Source organism: Pygoscelis adeliae, unplaced genomic scaffold (genome assembly GCF_000699105.1).
Source record: "Pygoscelis adeliae isolate BGI_AS28 unplaced genomic scaffold, ASM69910v1 Scaffold171, whole genome shotgun sequence".
Lineage (NCBI taxonomy): Eukaryota > Metazoa > Chordata > Aves > Sphenisciformes > Spheniscidae > Pygoscelis > Pygoscelis adeliae.
The window spans coordinates 356,400-375,174 of record NW_008824186.1 but is presented as its reverse complement, the minus strand read 5'-3'; the positions used below and the strand labels follow the sequence as shown (position 1 = coordinate 375,174).

Here is an 18,775-nt window from a genome sequence, read left to right as displayed (position 1 = left end):
GCTTAGGGACCGAGTAGAGGAATTTCTAATCATACTCTCTGTAATCCATTTTCACCTGCCACAAACATAAATTCAAGCAGGACTTAATTTCTAATTCCTGTAATCTAACAACAACAACAACAACAAAACCATCATTCAAAAAGCCTGTGCACCTCCCCCTTCCCTCAGCAGAGATCACTGCAGGGAAAAAACAGCACATTGGTAAGATGCTTTGGGCTTAGAGTTTCCCAAACTGTTCCTAAGGGTTCATTTTCAACCCCACAATTTTCAGCTTTGCAAAAACAGAAGTATAGTCAGGGAGGACGAAAGTCTTTTTCAAGCGGTTTTGGCCATCAATACAGGAAACAATTCAAAGGCAACATGACACTGATAGCTTAATTTGTGAAAATGGATAAATACCGTATCTGCCACATAGCACATTAACCCATGTAACAAATAAATACAGAAATAGCACTGCAATACTTGGTTAAAAGGTTTTGGTTCACAGAGGAGGAAATTTAATTAAAGCATGTAATGTCAATTACTGTCATTTGTAATTTTATTTTGCTTCCTTAGAAACAATACAGATGCAGGATTCTAAAGTTACCTGCATGTTTGATGCAAATGGGATAAAATTATCGAGGTTCTGAGAAAATCCAGATAGTAGTAGGAAAAAAAAATGCGTTTTTACCTAACCTCATTCATGGATCTTCTTCTAAGTGTTGATTACATGAGGACTGACATGCCTCCAATTTAAACATATAAGCCAACAACCCAGACCTGAAACAAGACTTTTATGTTTAAAAAATTGTGTTAAGTCATCAGAAAGGTTGGGAGGGGAGCAACAGCCTAATTCTCAGCTACTGCAAATGGGCACAGCCTTACTAAAGCCAACAGAAGAGCAGTGATTGATATCAGAAGAGAATTTGGCTTACTGTTTATACTGATTGATTTCAGCTGGAAAATTACAGGGCCAGGTCCTTAATGCTTCTGTCTCCTTTGCTCTGCTCTGCGCAAAAGTGACAGAGACCTCGGAGCCTTGTAGAAGATTCCAAGTATCTCACCACCACAGTAATAAACACTGCCAAATCTCGTCAGTCCTTCTTCTCCTTTACCATATGCAACACACTGCAGCATCAGCATCCATTTCTGCTTTTACACAAACTGCTTTTCAGCAGTAGAGCTCAGTGCTGCACAGAAGCTTCATACCCATATCGTATTCTGTTGAAGTCAGGACATAATACCAGAAATGGATGAATTAAACTTACTGTTGGTGAAATAGGTGTCAGATATATTTCTACCTTGCAAACTATGATCTGAGATACCACTAGAATCAACAGGAGAAGATCTGCTGTAAAGACCTCCGAGCCATTTTCCTTTAAGTACCACCACTTCTAAATATGGCAAGCACCCTGCCTTTGAAAAAAATCATACTTTCCTCAATAGTGTAATGCTATAGTAAAATGGTGATTAGAATTATAGGAAAGAGCTAATAAAAGAAAGACGAAACCAATCAGATGCTTTCTTATGTCTCTAAATGATACACATAAATCACATCTATCAGGTTCCCCCAGGCTATTTCAGGAGTATGCAGAACATAAAATTATGCAGATGCATTACAAAAAGTCTAAATCTAATCTACTTGAATTTAAAATGCCAGGAATCACGTAAATGGAAGATGAGAAGACAGAACTCATACATAAGCAGAAACAAGAGCCATACAAACTGGGAGTCACATAAAATGCTCAGTTACCACGAAATTATAGGCCAGATCTCTGGCAGCGCCAAAGGCTATTGGTGTATAACTGCAGTGAGGAAAGAGGTGTCTCCAAACTGCCTTCATGCCTTCCCCAGTCCTCAAAAGGATGACACGAGGCTGGCATCTGGGATATCAGGGGTGGCTTTCGGGGTATGAGTGACACTATTTTGTCAGTGAAGGTCTCGGAGGTCTGCTACGCTTTCTGAAATCCATCTGTGGAACACTCCAAAAAGTTCTTTACTTTTCACAGTCCACTTACATGAGGACACATACAATATGAAACTTTTTGCATCCTAGGTCAAGATTTCACCATGCTGAGGAAATCCTCAGCTGTTCCAACAGACCTGGTGTAAGACCCCTCCCAGATCACTTTCACAAAGAGCACAAAGGCCTATGAGGCAAAGCCAAGAAGCTGCCCTAGGACAAACAGTGCACTAGCTGTTCACAATTCACTTAGCAAAGTTGAAATGTGAAGATTTAATGGTGATTTTCAAAAGCACTTGCTATTGGCTAAGCTTTGCTTTCCTGGAAATCAGTTTAAAAAAAAAAAAAAAAAAAAAGATAGATTTTAATCTTTAGGCCTACCATCAATGCTTATGTAAACTTAACCTCCCCTCCGCATTCACCAGGGCTAAAATCCAGAAGTGAGTAATTCCAAAACAGACTGTGTAATGCAAAAGGAGGAGGTAGAGTTATATACCAGTTATATTTTTAGATGTGCAAGTTATCAAATCGTGTCCTTCCCAAATAAACGCAGGTGAATGTTGACAAATATCATTCAAAAAGGGTAACTCCGACTAGACCTAGGTGGCAAATGCAAAAAATTAGACTGTTGACAAAAATAAAATACCATTGACATGACACAGTTCACCTATAATATAACTGACAAACAGCTAAAAATATGTTGACAAGATCCTGAGGGACTACAGCTCCCCCAGTATGTTGTTATTATTTGTAGTGCACCTTGCAAGGTCCAAGTGTTACTAAATGCAGGCAGGCCATTACCTTTTTCCCTAAACACACAGGAGAAAGAGAATGATGTTATAGCTATAAATATACACACTTTTTTATGCCTTATATCATAAACAAAATCTTTAATACAACTGTACATGCACACAAAATCAGATCATTTGGAACACTCAATAATTCAGCCTCTCTCTCCTAACAAGCAAGTCTCATTCCCTGCCATTAAATCAAGACACACTCAGGTCTAAAACTTTCACCTGGAGCCAGGCTTGTTGACTTGTTATGTGCTGACATTTTAAACTGAATGCGGGAATTACTCTCCTCTCATCTTCTAAGTAAGTTATGCTGGATCGAAATCTAAACATCAGCAATGCTACTGAAAATCCAGAAACAATCTCAAAGTCAGCAGAATCTCAGCAGCATAAAACTAGTATGCAGATCAGACCTAAATCATAACCCCTGCTGGTTTCTCTTGTGGCACAAAAATATTTCTCAGCAAGAGTAAAGGCAGCACAATTGGTTACCAAATAGCTTGTTCAGTGTTGTGATATTGTTTCTCAAGTGAAAAACTACAGTGTAGTGATTTACAAGGATGTCCAAAATCAGCTCAAAGTTTGTGCCAGAGTAAGGGGAAAAACCCCTTGATTTATAGACCCGCGCATTAACAAGCCCCTCTTTCTTGTTACCTCTCTGCCTTCCATTTAGTCTTCACATTACTTGAGTTGGATTTCCTTTAGGCTTGGGTCCTATTCACTAAACTGCATTAATATACCAATTCCATCCTGAGATCTCCTTTTCTAGAATACTGCCAAGCTGGCAATATGGTTCCTGAGAGACTACTTTCCCTGACATGCAGTAAGCTATTTATTGACACACCACTGTTCCCATGCAGTTTTGCACCTAAGCAGTGAACTGGATAGCAGTTCCATATGTTGGAGCTGTTACACTTCTCTGGAAAATTGTATTACTCTGGGTAAATAAAAAGCAAAGAGCAGCAGGAAAAATATCATAAAAATGCAGCTGAATGTTTCATCCTGCCTCCATCAGCAAATTTGGTCTATGACCTCTGCATATGAGTCATGCAAGTGCTTTAAAACTTGCAGAGATTTATATTTTCAGGATAGGAAGTTCAAGGCTTATATTTCTATTCCCCAACCATACATTATTTTTCTCCATACACAATTTCTTGATAATTATCTATGAACTAAAATATATAGGCATCTTTTTTTCTACTTTGTGGTGCATATTAACCAAAACCATTCATCTCAATAACCAGTCTCTCTGTTCTTGGCAGACTATAGCTGATGTGTAGGTTATTCCTGGAACCATACTAGGTTGATGGTCTCATCATAGTTTTAGTCATGGAAACAGGCTTTTACCAAGACAGGCATTGTTTGTGAAAAAGGAAATTCCCAGCATATCTGTCAGAAACAAGCAGTAGGGTACACCACTTTAAAAATAAAAGTATCTATTATTTACATAGTGCTGTTCATCAGAAGACCTTAGTCTGTTCTACAAATCAAGCAACGCTTGTTAGAGCTTAGGGCTCATGTCCCGCTGAGAAAGCACCCTCTTTATTCACAGTCCTTCTGAAGCACAGCTTCACTCCTTGAGTCCTACGTTTGTAAACAGATGAAGAGCAACAAGTCAAAATACCACACAGGCACCAGAAAAACAGATCTTCTCGCCCATCACATGCACACAGGCTATTTCTGATTCCATTTTCAGTAATCTAACTTTCATTTAGTTTTTCAGATAAAATCATTAGTATACACACTACTGGTTTTCTGCCATCCTGCTGATCAGAATCAGTGACTAACTCCCACTGAGCCAACTTCAAACCAAGCAGAATTACTTCTGGACTTCTGTAGGCCGCTACAGAATTGCATGAAAGCTTCAGTGAACTGGACCGCCTATTTCCAAGTTTACAACACTTCTATTATGTGGGCATACTCTGGAATGGTGAGAGAAAAGGTAACTCTACAACCCATTGTGTAAATCTGGTACTTAGTCTACATATTTGAGATCTGAATTTTAATCTCAGCAATGGTAGTGCCACGGTTCAAAGCATGTGGTCCGTTCAAGGAGCAATCTGATGGTCAGTATCTGGGTGACCTATCACTTCCCTGCATGTCTTACAGGGCTCTACTTGAATTCATAGTCTGCTTGGAAGAGGGCTAGCAGAAGAGGCTACTTTTCAGTTTCCCTAAACATTATTTGTTGGGGTCTTGGGTCCACAAACCCATGTTTTGTATGGTCTATTTGACCTGTATCACAACACTTGAAAAATAAGATTACCCAGAAGGTCTCACTCACTTTAAAGAGATTTGTTTCCTTTGTGATGCAGGCCTATAAAAACCACAGGACAGATATAGATATGTTGACTTTACCCTCTAGGGACCAAGTTAGGAATTACTGTACTGGTTAGCTGTAACCGATTAAGCACTCTTTGCCCTCTTCCTGTAAAATTTAACAAATAATCCCTTCATTGAGTAAAGGTGTAAAAATCTACCCCCACAGCTAAATTCTACAGGGCTATGTGTCTTCAGCACATGCCTCAGTAGGATATTTTATGACAGCAAAATCAAAGTGTGTTGCACATCAGAGTCTTGACTGTATCGTATGGCACTGTCGTTCTTCCTGTGTGCTCTCTTCAGCTAGTCCTGCCCAGATAATGAGAACTTTTCCATCTTATTTCTCTAGAGTACTAACAGTGATCAATAGTTCTGCTTTATCTAATGGGCAATCTCTGGGGTGTTGTGAATCATGTGTTGGCAGCTTAATCTAGATGGAAATTTGTGTTCATCCTTGGCAAGCCTTGCTTTAAAACTGTTTTCTGAAACATTCAGACTTTAATTGATCTTAGTATTTATTTCTAGTCTGAATGAGTTAAAACACAGGTGAGGCTCCCCTGCTGAATGAATGATCAACTCAAGCATAAAACCTGATCTCTCTGACAAATCTGGATCAGTTTTAGAACCGTGCTGCAAAATGTTACATCTGTGAACAAGTTAATCCCAGTTTTTTTCTGCTGGGTCTCCAGATATAACCAGGGACCTGAAAGCTTCTGTTTTTCTTCAAATGTGTCCATTTTCATTAGTACTACAGGGCACGTCAGGCAAATCCTGCCCTTTGTTACTTGTGCAGCCCAATTGCAATTAAGTTAACAAGTCTGTTGTAGTAGCCAAGATGGTGTCCAAACCCCTTTCCATAGCTGTGGTTGCTCTGTAGTGTTAACAGAAAGAAGAAAGTAAAAGCGAGGTAAGCATCTATTGACTCTGGGCACAAACAAAGGTCAACAAATCTCTGATGTTTAAGAACTACAGTGGCACTTTAAGCCTCATGATATCACTTTGATGCAGATAATGGTCATTATCACTGTTTTATGGATAGGAAAACAGACAAAAAAAAAGAGAATTTGCATGCAGCCTCAGAACAGAACCAGGATTAGCGCTCAATGGCTGCTGGCTCCCAGACACAGGCTTAGTCCACTTCAGCAGCAGTCCCCGACCCTGTCTAAGCTTCATCAACTCGCCAAAGCATCACTTTCCTCTCACCCATTTTATCCTGATTCAAGCTGGTCACCTCCTGAACACTCCTGTCACCTTGACCATCTGTCCATCCCCCCCTCCAAGGCCCTTTTTTATTGTCACCTTTCCACTCGCCTACTCTGGTGCTGCTGCCACCACTTCCTCCCCACCTGTGCTTTCGTGGCTTCCCCCTTCCCCACCCTACAACCGCAGGCACAGAGCCAGAGCTGCTATGTCCAATAGATCTTGTTTTCTGGATCCTGCAGGGAGCAGAACCAGAAGCTAAACCATGAAAAACACTGCCCCACACTGCCAATCCAATTTACCGTATTTTGAATGCAGGTATTAAAAATATGAAAAGGACTATTAACTCTCTCTTGTCCCACTCAGTGGCACCTTAAATTGACTGTTTGAACTTTGCCTTAGAAGTCTGTTTCCAGTGTTAACCACTGATTTTACATTACATCCTAGATTGCACAGTTCTCGGCATAACCTCCAACCTCCTGTGATTCCTGTAAAACACTTTTTCCTGACAATTTTTAAAGAAATCCAGAAAATATTAGAAAGAGAATCTGATATTCTATGCTTCTAGAAACCAACGCTGTCAGAATTAAATTTAAAAGCACTGCACGGGCAAAAGAAAGTATTTCCTGAATCAATCGAGGCTTAGTGTAACAAAGGGAAGATGTTGCCTTTAATAGTCAAAGGAATCTACCACCTTGTTAAAGAGTACCAGCCAGCTAACCCATGTTGACGAACAAACAGGAGATTTTCAGTTTCTGGGCCGTCACACGGTCAACCTGTTGGTTTATAATTACAGCTCTCTTTGCTTTGCCAGGGCAGGGGGAAAAGGGCAGGCGAGAGGCTGTGCTCCACCACAGTAGCACCTGCATGCAAATGCAGCGATACCAGCTCAGGGGCTCTGAAGGGAACCACTTGCCGTAAGTAAATGCAGTTTGACAGCAGCTCCTAATAAGAGGAAGGAAATGAGGGAGAGAAAGAAAAGTGATAGGAGACAAAAGGACTTTATAAAACAGGGCTTTATTGCTTTCATTTGTAGCATTCTCTTTGTTCTGTTTAAGCACTGAGCCTTCCAATTCCAGATACTGCACAAAAGAGATACGTGTCTAAAAAAGTTTATTTCAGTCTGGAACTGTCTCGCAAGATGCTTCACAAACTCAGCAGTCCATTATTAGGAGTAACAATGAGCTACCTCTAATTAATTTGGCACAGCCTTTGCTTCTGATACCAATCAAATCAATATTAATGGAGAGTTTGTGCTCTCTCATTACAGCACAAAATGGGTACCAATCTTCTCATGAAGGTTTTTGGACCATAAACTGTGTTTGAGGTCAGTGTAGTTGGCTTCTTCCCACCCCCCTTTTTTCAACCAGGATGGAAAAAATATATAATGATGTGCTATTTAGTACCTGGATAAAAATCTACATTCAGGCTGCCTACACTAAGAGACTGAAACCAGTTCAATATGAAGAAATCTCAGTCTAAGAAAATAAAGATTTTAGTAGCTCACAGAGCTCAAATTAAACACTTAAATAGGTAACACTAGATATTTCTCATGCTGCCTCACATTTCTCTATTTATTTTTATCTGCAGGATCAGGCGTGTTAGAGAGGGAGGCCTGGTAAGAATTGCCTCAGCCATCATTCTTGGTTACTTACATCTGTGGTCAATTTTCCACACTTTCTTCCATAAAAGGTAAACGAGGCACTGTACTTGCAACAGGATAATCTAAACAATATGAACAATGTTACTGTTAAAGACCATCTGGCTCATCAAGCACAGCTCCAGACTTTTAACTCCTTGAATAAAGTGTGGAACCCTGCAGTGTATTTTTTTAATCCAAAATTCATTTTTAAAACGGTAAAAGTAGAGCTCCTGGAGGCACAAGGGATTCAGAGTGCGAGGATATTAATTTTCTGTTTTTATCCCTCTTGTATCTTACACATGCCGCAATCCAGGCTAGAGACAAACACTTAGATGTCACATTTTTCTACCAAAAAAACCCTCTAAAATTTTCTGCAAGAAGCCGCTGCGTGTAACTGTTAAGTGTGGGGTTGGCATTTCAGGGGGGAGACAAGAGGGTTAAGTATTTCATAATTCACTTCAACTTAATGGCCTGATCCTGCCACTTCTTGAAAGGTAATAAAAGTCAAAGAAGGGTCACCAGGAATTAGAAGAAAAAAAGAGGGGAGGGGTAAGGGTGAATGCAACCAAAGAAGGCTTTTGTTAATTGTACGCACAATTTCTTATCTGTTTGATAAATTAACAAGTGGCTGGTTGGTGGGAGAAAAATGTTAACGCAATGCAGGAACAAAAACCTGGAAGAAGGCAAGCCAGGAGGGAGGAAACAGAGTGATCCAGAAAGTCCAAAGAGCAGAGGAAGCATCGGAGCTGGCCGTACTCTGTGCACCGGGAAGTCAGATCATGGCTCTGTGCCTCAGTTTCCCCACCCACCCATGGGGTAATCGCAGCCCACAGAGGGCACTGCCAGGATTCACTTCAGTTCTGTGAAGCACTCTGAAATACAAAGCGGCAGCATGCCCTGTCTCTTGCAGCAAAACAGACCCACAGACATACAAGAGTTAAATATTCTTATACATTTAAAAGGCTACGGACTTCAAAACACACTTGTTTTTGAACTGAACAACAGATAGAATTAAACCTTGTCGTCAGTCTTTGTTCAGTTTTCTTTCAGCTCTAACTCTGTGATTACTGTGCACAGAGTGGGTTAAACAGCTCTGCAGCCCCCTAAGTGCTGGGCTGTAACAGAGGGCAACGTTTTGGTCCTCAAGAGGTTTTTTTTTCCTCCAAAGAAGTTTTAATGGCATTATAAAAAACAAAAACAAAACAAAAAAAACCCCAAACACCATTTTGTTGAAATACTTTAATGCTTTTTATTTAATTTCTAAAAATATTTTTGGAAGGCGAAGCAAAGAAAATGAATTAGAGCATAGCTGGAGTTTTTCTTCTTGGGTAAACACAAGAATTAATTTTCATATTCATTGGTTTCTTGCTTTAAATTCTGCATCTTGCTTTAACCAGAAACATCACCCTATCTGGTTTCTAGGTAGAGCACACACAAGACCGAACCTTCCCCTACAGTAAGTTCTTCCAGCCGCTCCCAAAAACATGTGCCCACAACCCTTTTTCAAAGTCTACTCTAATTCGGATCTAATTTTCATTGAAGCTATTATATCATAAGCCCACTGCACTATGTACTGATATACATATGCTAAATTCTCAGCTTACAAAATCTTTTTAAGATGCAAGCAGGGCTTTTTTTGATTTTTAAAGAAATTGTGTTTAATATATGCTCATGACTCATCAATTAAAAAAAAGCAGTGTTACAGTAAGCAAGATAGGTCAGGCAGTTTTATGATTAATGGGGTCAAAAAGTTAGAATTCATATTTAAAACTTCGGTTGCTCACACTGAAACAATTAACCCTATCTACTGAGCACCAACTATACACCAGCCAAAAAAAACCAACGTAAAATTTCAGAAAGAAGCAATACTATATCACAAAACACTTATTTTGGTGTGTGTTCCTCTCCTTCAAAAAAAAAAGCAAAAAATGTCTCCAATTTATCAAGTGATTTTCTGGGTGTAACTCTTCCAAAACAAATCCAGCTTTTAAATATGAGATGTTAGAGTACAATGTGTAAACTAGACATGCCCCAGTGGCTGTTTTGCTGCAAAAGCATCCTGTTTTCTGAGGTACCAACTTAAAATCCCTTTCCTCATACTAAAGCTAATATTAGGATTTGGAAAAGGAAAACAGGAATCATTTGATCAACAAGGAGTCTCTTGTGGAAACTTCCTGTATGTTAATGGTAACATCAGTTACAAAAGTGTCTGCCAATTATACTGTACCTCCGAGAAAAATCATTCTTTTTTTAAATTTATTTTTCTGCTAACTTGACTGAGCGCTCATGATAGTAAGCGTCAAATGCACTGTAAGCAACTACTGGATTTTAATTAAGAGCATTCCACAGGAATAATACTAACATGTGCTGAGTGATAAGCATATATGCACTAACACTGTTCCGTAAAGCCTTAAATTACATGCTTCAGTGCGTTAGATTTAAATCCTAGAAGACATTGGCACCAATTGCTGGGATTACAACTTTCAATTAAACCTAGAACTAAATTACTGGATTTCAAACCATTTCTTTAAGCCACACCTGTCCGCTAAGCCTTTCACCACAGTCACACTTAATAACCCTTAACATTTTTCATCTAGAAAGCTCAAACAGTCTTTCAAACTGAACCCTCATCACTGCTCCATTCCACATATCTGGAAACTGAGGCACACAATAATTAAATATCCAAACCTAATGCAGGAACCTGTGTCATGGCCACCACTTTTGAAAGTGGTGATTGCACCTTGTTCCCAAACTTGTTGCTCATTCTCACTCTCACGTGATCATCATCTCTTGCACAAGCATTCACATGGCCTTATGATAAATTACACCAGGAAAGAGTTTCAGATTAAAACTAACCAACCAGTCAACCAAAAAAGGTTTGTTTTAACCTATGTCAGTTCCCGATCTCATTCATTCCACAGCCACACAAACACTTGAACTGGCTCAAGGGAGGCAACACTCCAGGGGTTATGATCAGAGTGAGACTCCATCTTTCAGTCAGCTTGTAAGACTAATGAAACTACAGCATTAATGCTGGAACTTTGTAATATCCTGCTGTGCACATGAAATCGTGCACACTCAGAACCACGTGATCATTCAGCAGAGAAGGTGAAGAGGGAATGTGCATTCAAAAAACAATATTCCAGAAAATACAACCAACATTAAGGGATGGATCTTCAGAAAGCTTATTGTAAGACTGAGAAACTCCTTAGGTAGCACCACTGAAGGTACCAAAAACTTCACATGGTCAGAGGCCAAATGGGAAAATTCACCCAAGAAAATATTTGGAGAGAAGTTTAGTAAACGTACATAAAAAGAGTTGCCAATTACAAATTGTCGGAGGCTGGCAGAGCATTCTGAAAAGCCATCATATGCATCTCATATTTGTCTACAGCTGTACATCTCTGGCCAGTAAGTGCTGAGCTGGTCGGGCCTTCAATTGCCTGTTTTTATGTTAACTAGCAGATATAGGAGAGAGTTGCTATTTATAAAAAAATGCTTATTAGTGATATATTAAATTAACAAAAGAAATAAAAGCCTAACATTCCTATTTAGATTATACACATTAGAAAAGCGCCAGATAATTATACCCACTGGTATAATTCAGCTTTTCTTTCAAGACCTGAAACAGTAAGATTTCTCTGGAGGCTTTAGACGGTCTTCTCCATGAAACACCCAGAGGAAATACTTACTTTTTGGGGGCAAAGGGAATAGAAATTGCACTCTGGTCCATGCATGTAAATTAATACAGCTGAGTCTGTAGCCATTATTTAGGAAGTGTGCTCTAGGTGGGCACATCTCAGGTAGGGATTTTCAGAGCCAAATAGTAGACTTGGCAACAGAATGTTATATTGAGTCAGCGCAGCAAAATTCTCTAGTTGGCTTTGAAAACCTCAGTCATGTTTCCATCTAATTGAAGAAAAAAGCAAACAAAAAATATAAATTCTTTCCTCCTGATCCAGAACTATTCTCTATTTGAAAAAGTGGTTAATTGCTCTTCTAAGTAATGTTAAGCTTACTCAGACTAAATCTCACCAAGAAACATTTGACCCAACTTCATATGAATTTCATATGGCAGCATACTCAAATTTTCTTAAAACCTCATGCTCATACTCTTGGCCAAGCCACAGTTGAAAAGCTGCATGGATGCTGTGCATGGTGGAAAAGCAGTGGAGACACAGGGGAGAGCTTTCAGGTGTGAAAGTGCACGTGCGAGTACTGTGCCCAGTTCTGGGCTCTCCTGTGCAAGAGACATATGGAGCTACTGGAGAGAGTCCAGTGAAGGGCCATAAAGATGATTAACAGCCTGGAGCATCTCTCATGAGGAAAGGCTGCGAGAGCTGGGACTGTTTAGCCTAGAGAAGAGAAGGCTCGGGGGGATCTCATCAATGTGCACAAATATCTGAAGGGAGGCTCTAAAAAAGGCAGAGCTAGATTCTTTCAGTAGTGCCCAGTGACAGGACCAGAGGTAACGGACACAAACCAAAACACAGGAGGTTCTGTCTGAACATCAGGAAAAACATTTTTACTGTGAGGGTGACCGAACACTGGCATAGGTTGCCCAGAGAGGTTGTAGAGTCTCCATCCTTGGAGATATTCAAAAGCCATCTGGACATGCTGGCTCTAGGTAGCCCTACGCAGGCATGGGGGTTGGACCAGATAACCTCCAGAAGTCCCTTCCAACCTCAGCCATTCTGTAATTCTGTGACTGCAGGCACACAGTGATCTTTGTAGCTCAGCAGTGACACTCTCATGAGCAATTGTGAATGGATGGAGACACATCATCTACCTCCCATCACACTGCCTGTATGAACCCAAAGTCTGGGGTTCTGGTACACACAATGATTCTCCAACTCAGAAATGCTCAGAAGGTTCAACTATTGACACAAATTGGAGAACAAGACTCCCACTGCAAGAGCAAAGAATCCACCAGGCCATGCATGCCCTCAACCGCTTTACAAACATCAAGTAAATAACTCACATTAAGGAAATCTAAGCCATGTGCATATACAGGAACACCTCATTCTTTTCTTGAATTCCTACAAAGAGTTAGATTCATTTAAAACCCTGGTAAAAAGCGGTATTGCACAAATATGCTTTGGGCATAGGATCTGTTACGAATCAAAACTACTAAGAATTATTTTGTCTTTTCTCTTATCTGATGTTTGATATATTTCAGTAAGTATTGTACACACCAGGAAAGAAATGACCTGTGTGCTTTGAGAAGAAAGTGTGAAGCTAACATATATTACTTCTGAATAAAGAAACGATCCTCTCCTTTTCTGGAGAGTGACATTACAAAAGTGGGTGGTTGTTTTCTGCAGATGAAATCCCTGAAACTGCACATTCTAGCCCATACTCTGTAGTAACTGCTTTGAAGCAAAAATAAAAATGCTTGGGTTGCTGCTCCTTCTGCAAAGGTTTCAATGACAGTAACAACAATGTATGCTAACACTTTTAAAGCCTGGGGAACTAAACGACAAGGAGGACTCCGCTAAACATAGAATCCTCTACAGTGCCTGGATGAAACAACTGAAGAAAACTGCTGCAGCCAATTGTACTGTCTCTAGGTCTTGGCATTCATTATTTAAGTTCAGTGGAAACTGTTCAGCCTTGAAGCAGACTGACTCATGCACTTTAACTTCCAATTTCCTGCAAACGATCCATTAGTTTTTGGCAAGTTTCATACTGCACAGTACTTCCATGAAAAGGGCAGTTCCCAAACTCTTCCAATTTCAACAGTGTTTTTTGTAACAGAGTTTTAATGAAGGTAGAATTTGTAGATACTCACGCCGTTACAAAACTGAATGTGATCCCCACCTGAAGACGTCCAACACACTTATCAAAGGTAAATGAATGACTTCATTTATTGAAGGGACAAATCCTACTAGGCTATACTATACTGTCCATATGAAGCAGTGGGCATTTATCAGAGAACAGAAGCTGGGTTTAGACATGCAGTGTTAAGTTTTATCTGACAAGGAAAGTAAAAAAAATATTTGCATACTACCTACACTTCTCCTGAAAGTGCACTACTTACCCCTATACTTCTCTGGGTTTACAATGGCTGAAGTGAGCCACTTGATAAGCGCTAATTCCGTCATTTGCAACTACAATTGTTTTTAAATTTACCATTCCATTCAAATATTTTGTCACCAAGTGGTATCTGAAATATGTCAGTAACTCAAAATGGAAAATAACTGTGGTATCTTCAACGCCATCATTTGGTAACTGCAGATAAATGTGGTCTAGTAAATGGTAACTAGTAAAATTCTTCTTCTTCCATCCCCAGGATATAATTATTTAAAAATAGGAAAAGAGTTGAAAGCATCAACATACATACGTATTGTGAATACGTAACATACAAAGCTGTGAATACAGCTTTCAAAGTACTTGGTAGGATTCCAAATCCGTATGTGCTCCAGTTCAATTGATACGATGCAAAAGCTTTCCCCCCTAAAATTAATTTTTTTAATTCATGCACCTTGCAGAGTGTGGGGCTGGAGTCTTGTGTTTATACACACCCTAAGAATGCTGCAGTAAATAGATTTCCTAACCTCAGCATATCGAATCTCGATCTACACAAGGCAATCATAAACAGGTTGCAGACTTTTCATGTTCATTCAGTTCCCTAGCCCTCTCTCCTGAGACTGTCAGCAAGCACAGATTATTAACTGAGATTTGCAGGATACTCTACTCTTCATAAGAACTGACCCAATCTCATCCAAATTAATTTTACTTAAGTGATACAACCGTCAAATGGTAGTGGATTTTTGGCCACTACAGGAAAGTTTAGATGTGACAAACTGGGCAAGATGGACTAGTAGCAAAAAAGTTTTACAAAATAGAAGCAAGCTCCAGAATGTTTTGAAAGGCTTGTTTTTAAGTGTTTAAAAATACATTGTGTTAGACTAACAGGGGATTAGACACTGTGGGAACTTAAGTAGCTATTTAGGCACCTAGATCCAGTATGTATCTGGGTGTCCAAAAGACACCTACCAGCTCTACAGGTACCTGCATCTCAACTGGTAAAGTCCGCCAGGTATCCAATTCCCTAGTGCAGGAGATGAACAGAGACATAAACCTGATTTCAAAAAACAGGTGCTTATTTCCCAGCCTCCTTTCCCAAGCTAGACTTTGCACAAGTATTTCCACTGTAAACGAGATATGGAAAGATGGCAGACCAAAGTTACAATAATTACTACCTACTGCAGAGGGTTACCTTACTTTCTGCACAAGCAATGTGGCATTCGATGTTTCATGGCAATGCTAAGTTTTCCTGATTTTCTTTGTATGTAAGTTACTATTCTCCACTTCAGAAAGAACTCTCTCCTACCTTGCTGAAACCACTAGGAAGTATCCCCAAAGACTGGTTAAATGCTCAAACAGTTAGCATACACCTAACCTCTTTCTTTCTTTCTTTCTTTCCTTCCTTCTTCCTTTCTTCCTTCCTTTAATGGACTCTAATTTCCTCATTTTTAAAATGTGTAATTTCTTGCAGCTATACTTACGATTCAGTCTGACAGAACCGCTTCACTCTTCCCACTACATTTTCAAGCCTTAACGTAGTGTGTGCCTGATTTAGTCCTTAAGCTCTGCACACTCTGACTTGATCCATGTATGCACCTCTTTGAGCACATGAATGGTTTCTTGACTTGTCTACTTGACTTGTCTACTTGCATGCTTATTGTTAAGCGAGGAATTAAGTGGTTTGTCAGAATGATCCCAAGTGCTTAGCATCTGAACAGCATGAATTTTTACTCGGTTGAGTAAGAAAACTGTTCCCAGAGCTTCATCTCTCTATCCATGCTAGCTGCCTACATACGACTCTACTTTCCTGACAAAAGAATAAAATTTACAGACATTCTTCTCTCTGGGATTTATTACTGAAACTGGAGAGCAATGGTTTAAATCGGGGAATCAAATGAAGCAGAGGTGGTATACTAGTCATCTAGGGGTTAAGCTAATTTGTTAGTGCCCTTGCTGTTTCTTGCAGTCAGCCACTATGCATCCACTCTTTAAATTCTGAAAAGAACACCGACCTTTAATCTGTGGTATTAGTTCCTTTGACAAAATGGAAGATTATGTCTTTTTCCCACAAGCCTTCATGCGAAGCTTAGCCACCTTCCATCTGGTCTGGCTAATTAAATGTAAGTTAACATTAAGTTAAGAGCCAGCTCCAGCCCACAGACCTTCTATTCTGCAACTGCAGATTTATTAATTGGCCAAACTATTTGAGTATTTAATTCCAATTTTTGATTACTTCTATTTTCTTCACTCTCTCATGAAAACAGGGAAATGTTTCTGAAGACATATTTGCATAATTTCAGCTCAGAAACACAAAACATTAAGACATGCTAGTAAGATTCTGAGCAGCCATAAAATTGTCAGGTTTTTTTCTTCTGTATTTGACATGTTAATAAAGTACCATCATAACAGTGTGAAGGATCTGCCTATTATGCACAAGATCTGGAATCACTGGAGCTGTACACTTTTAAGCTGGCTGTGACCCACAATCTGGCCCTATATGTACTAAAACTAGAGCCAGTTGTTGTGTTCCTTATTCAGTCAAAACTTTCTTTGACCTTAATGGGCATTCTGTCTGAATGAAGAACAAAGGGATTAGATCTAATATGGGGAGTTACTAATTGTAATCATGCCCACAGTTAACTTTTGATAAAATTCATTTGGAAAACTGAAAATGCAGAGAATCTACTAAGTCAAAATGGTGCTTTGCACTATTTTATTAGATGTTAGAGAGGAAAACTACAAGCTTTAAGACTTTTAAAGTAAATAATGTGGCAAAGTTAGATTTATGAATTTGTTTTAACACATGATATCACTTTGAGAAAGATTGTTAAGTAAAACAGCTTAAACCTCTTAACCAAAATCCTCCTTCTTTGGAATAGAGGCAAAGATCACATAAAGAAATACTATTTCTTCATATATTTATCTAATATAATGCCTGCTGCAACAGTATGTAAAGCAAATTAAAAAATGCAAAACCCAGAAAAATTCTGCCTAGTTCACACAAACAAAAAAATTAAACACCAAATGAGCTGTTGTTAAAAAAAAAACAAAAAACAAAAACCCAACCCAGTTAGAAGTTCAGTTTCATATAAAAATCTAAACTGTATCAAGATATGCAACAGAGAGTTAAACAACAAAAACTGTGAATGGCACAAAGCGCTATCTAATGGAGCAAGACTAAACACTGAAATTAGGAGACCACTCCTTGTTTCCACTTCTTACCCCACAAAAGATCACGTGAGTAAATCAAGTCAATTCACCTTTTTCTGCCTCAGTTGCCTCAAGCAGATGGTATGGATAGAACAAACATTTCTCCCTTTCTGTCCTCACTCAAAAATTCTCAGGTGTTTAGAAATGCCCAGATGAAGATGTTCTGTGTAAGAGCAGACTATTAGCAGCTATTATTATGTTGGAAATAGAAATGGACAAGTAATTCACTTCTAAGAGACTCTGAAAACAAAAATGCTGTTGTTAGAGTGCAAGACCAACAACAGACACAAAGCGTTTTTGATTAGGTTTGGCTATAATACGGGATTTTCTTATCAACTTATTCTGTTCTCTCCCCTACTCATTAAATTTTAATGACCTGCTTGATAAAAACCTTTCTCATGAACCTTTGAATCTCTGTTTTATCCTCTGCCTAGCTTACTTTACATTTCTGCTCTTACTGTACACACCAGCTCTGTTTTCTCTGTAGCTTACCCTGGGAATGCTGTTCTGCACATAGAGTTGTTACCTTTTACTCAGACAAAAGCAACATAGCTCAGAACATCTGAAAAAATCCCCTGGGGTAACTCCTTAAAAAATGAAATATGAGAATCAAAATGCAATCTAAATTTACTAGTCCTACTCTAAGACCAGACACAGTCTTCTTCCAAAGACCCATTAAGATTCAGTTCATATTCAAAATACCAGACCTGCAATACAGTGAAATGCTGAGCTCCATTCTGACACACTTCTAGCTGATTCCTGTGAACTAATTCCTGGCACTTACTCTGCTCACACCAGCTTTCCTCGTGAACTGGAGCCACCTTGTGCCCTGTAGAGCACCTGCACCCTGCTGTCCATTTAGGAAAATGTTTATTTACAAAGCATACTGGCTTTCTGTGCATGTATGCAAGAAAAACTTCTAAAAAATATTTATTCGGATTCTATATAAATTGTTACATTTGTAACTGTTTCAAGTCAGTTAAACATGAACAAAACAATAAAGATGCAAATCAACTGGATGCTGATTATTTTTTTCCAATCGAACCCACCACTGCAATGAGCTTTTAGGAAGCATGTAAGACACTAAGTCACTTTGAACACTCATGGTATCACAAGGAACACCACCACTATTTTCCAGTTTATTATCTGTTCTTACCTATAATTGAGAATTATACCAAAGCAGGGACAAGAATCCGAGACCATGAGCTGCTTTGCTGTATGTTTTATTTTGCAGTAAAATAGTAAAGTCTCTTCTTCTATAGTAATGAATTTGAGTGCACAGCATATGGCCTTAAAATGTTTACAAGTGCTACAGTTCAGATTTGGCCTCTAGCCTTAAAAATTCAAATCCAGCTTTGAAACATCCCCAAAACTCAGTGTTGAATTTTTTTTGTCTCGTTATAAAATAGGGATCACATGAATCAAATAGATCTGGACATATTTCCAGAGGCTACTGGGGAGAATTCTGACTCAGGGCCAAATCTACCATATTCATGTTCTTTTATTCTAACAGGATCAATATCAAATGTGTTGAGGGCATGAGAGTACTGAGCCAATACATACTTCCTTTCCTTTCAAAGCCAGGGGGGATTTTCTTTATTCCCAGGGGGGGGGGCGGGGGGGGGGGGCGGGGGT

At 39.2% G+C, this 18,775-nt stretch overlaps 1 protein-coding gene across 1 annotated transcript in view; it reads right to left on the bottom strand.

Moving 5' to 3' along the window:
* Window positions 1-18,775, bottom strand: part of PARVA (parvin, alpha) — a 55,965-nt gene that overhangs the window by 36,966 nt on the left and 224 nt on the right. The window lies entirely within an intron of this gene.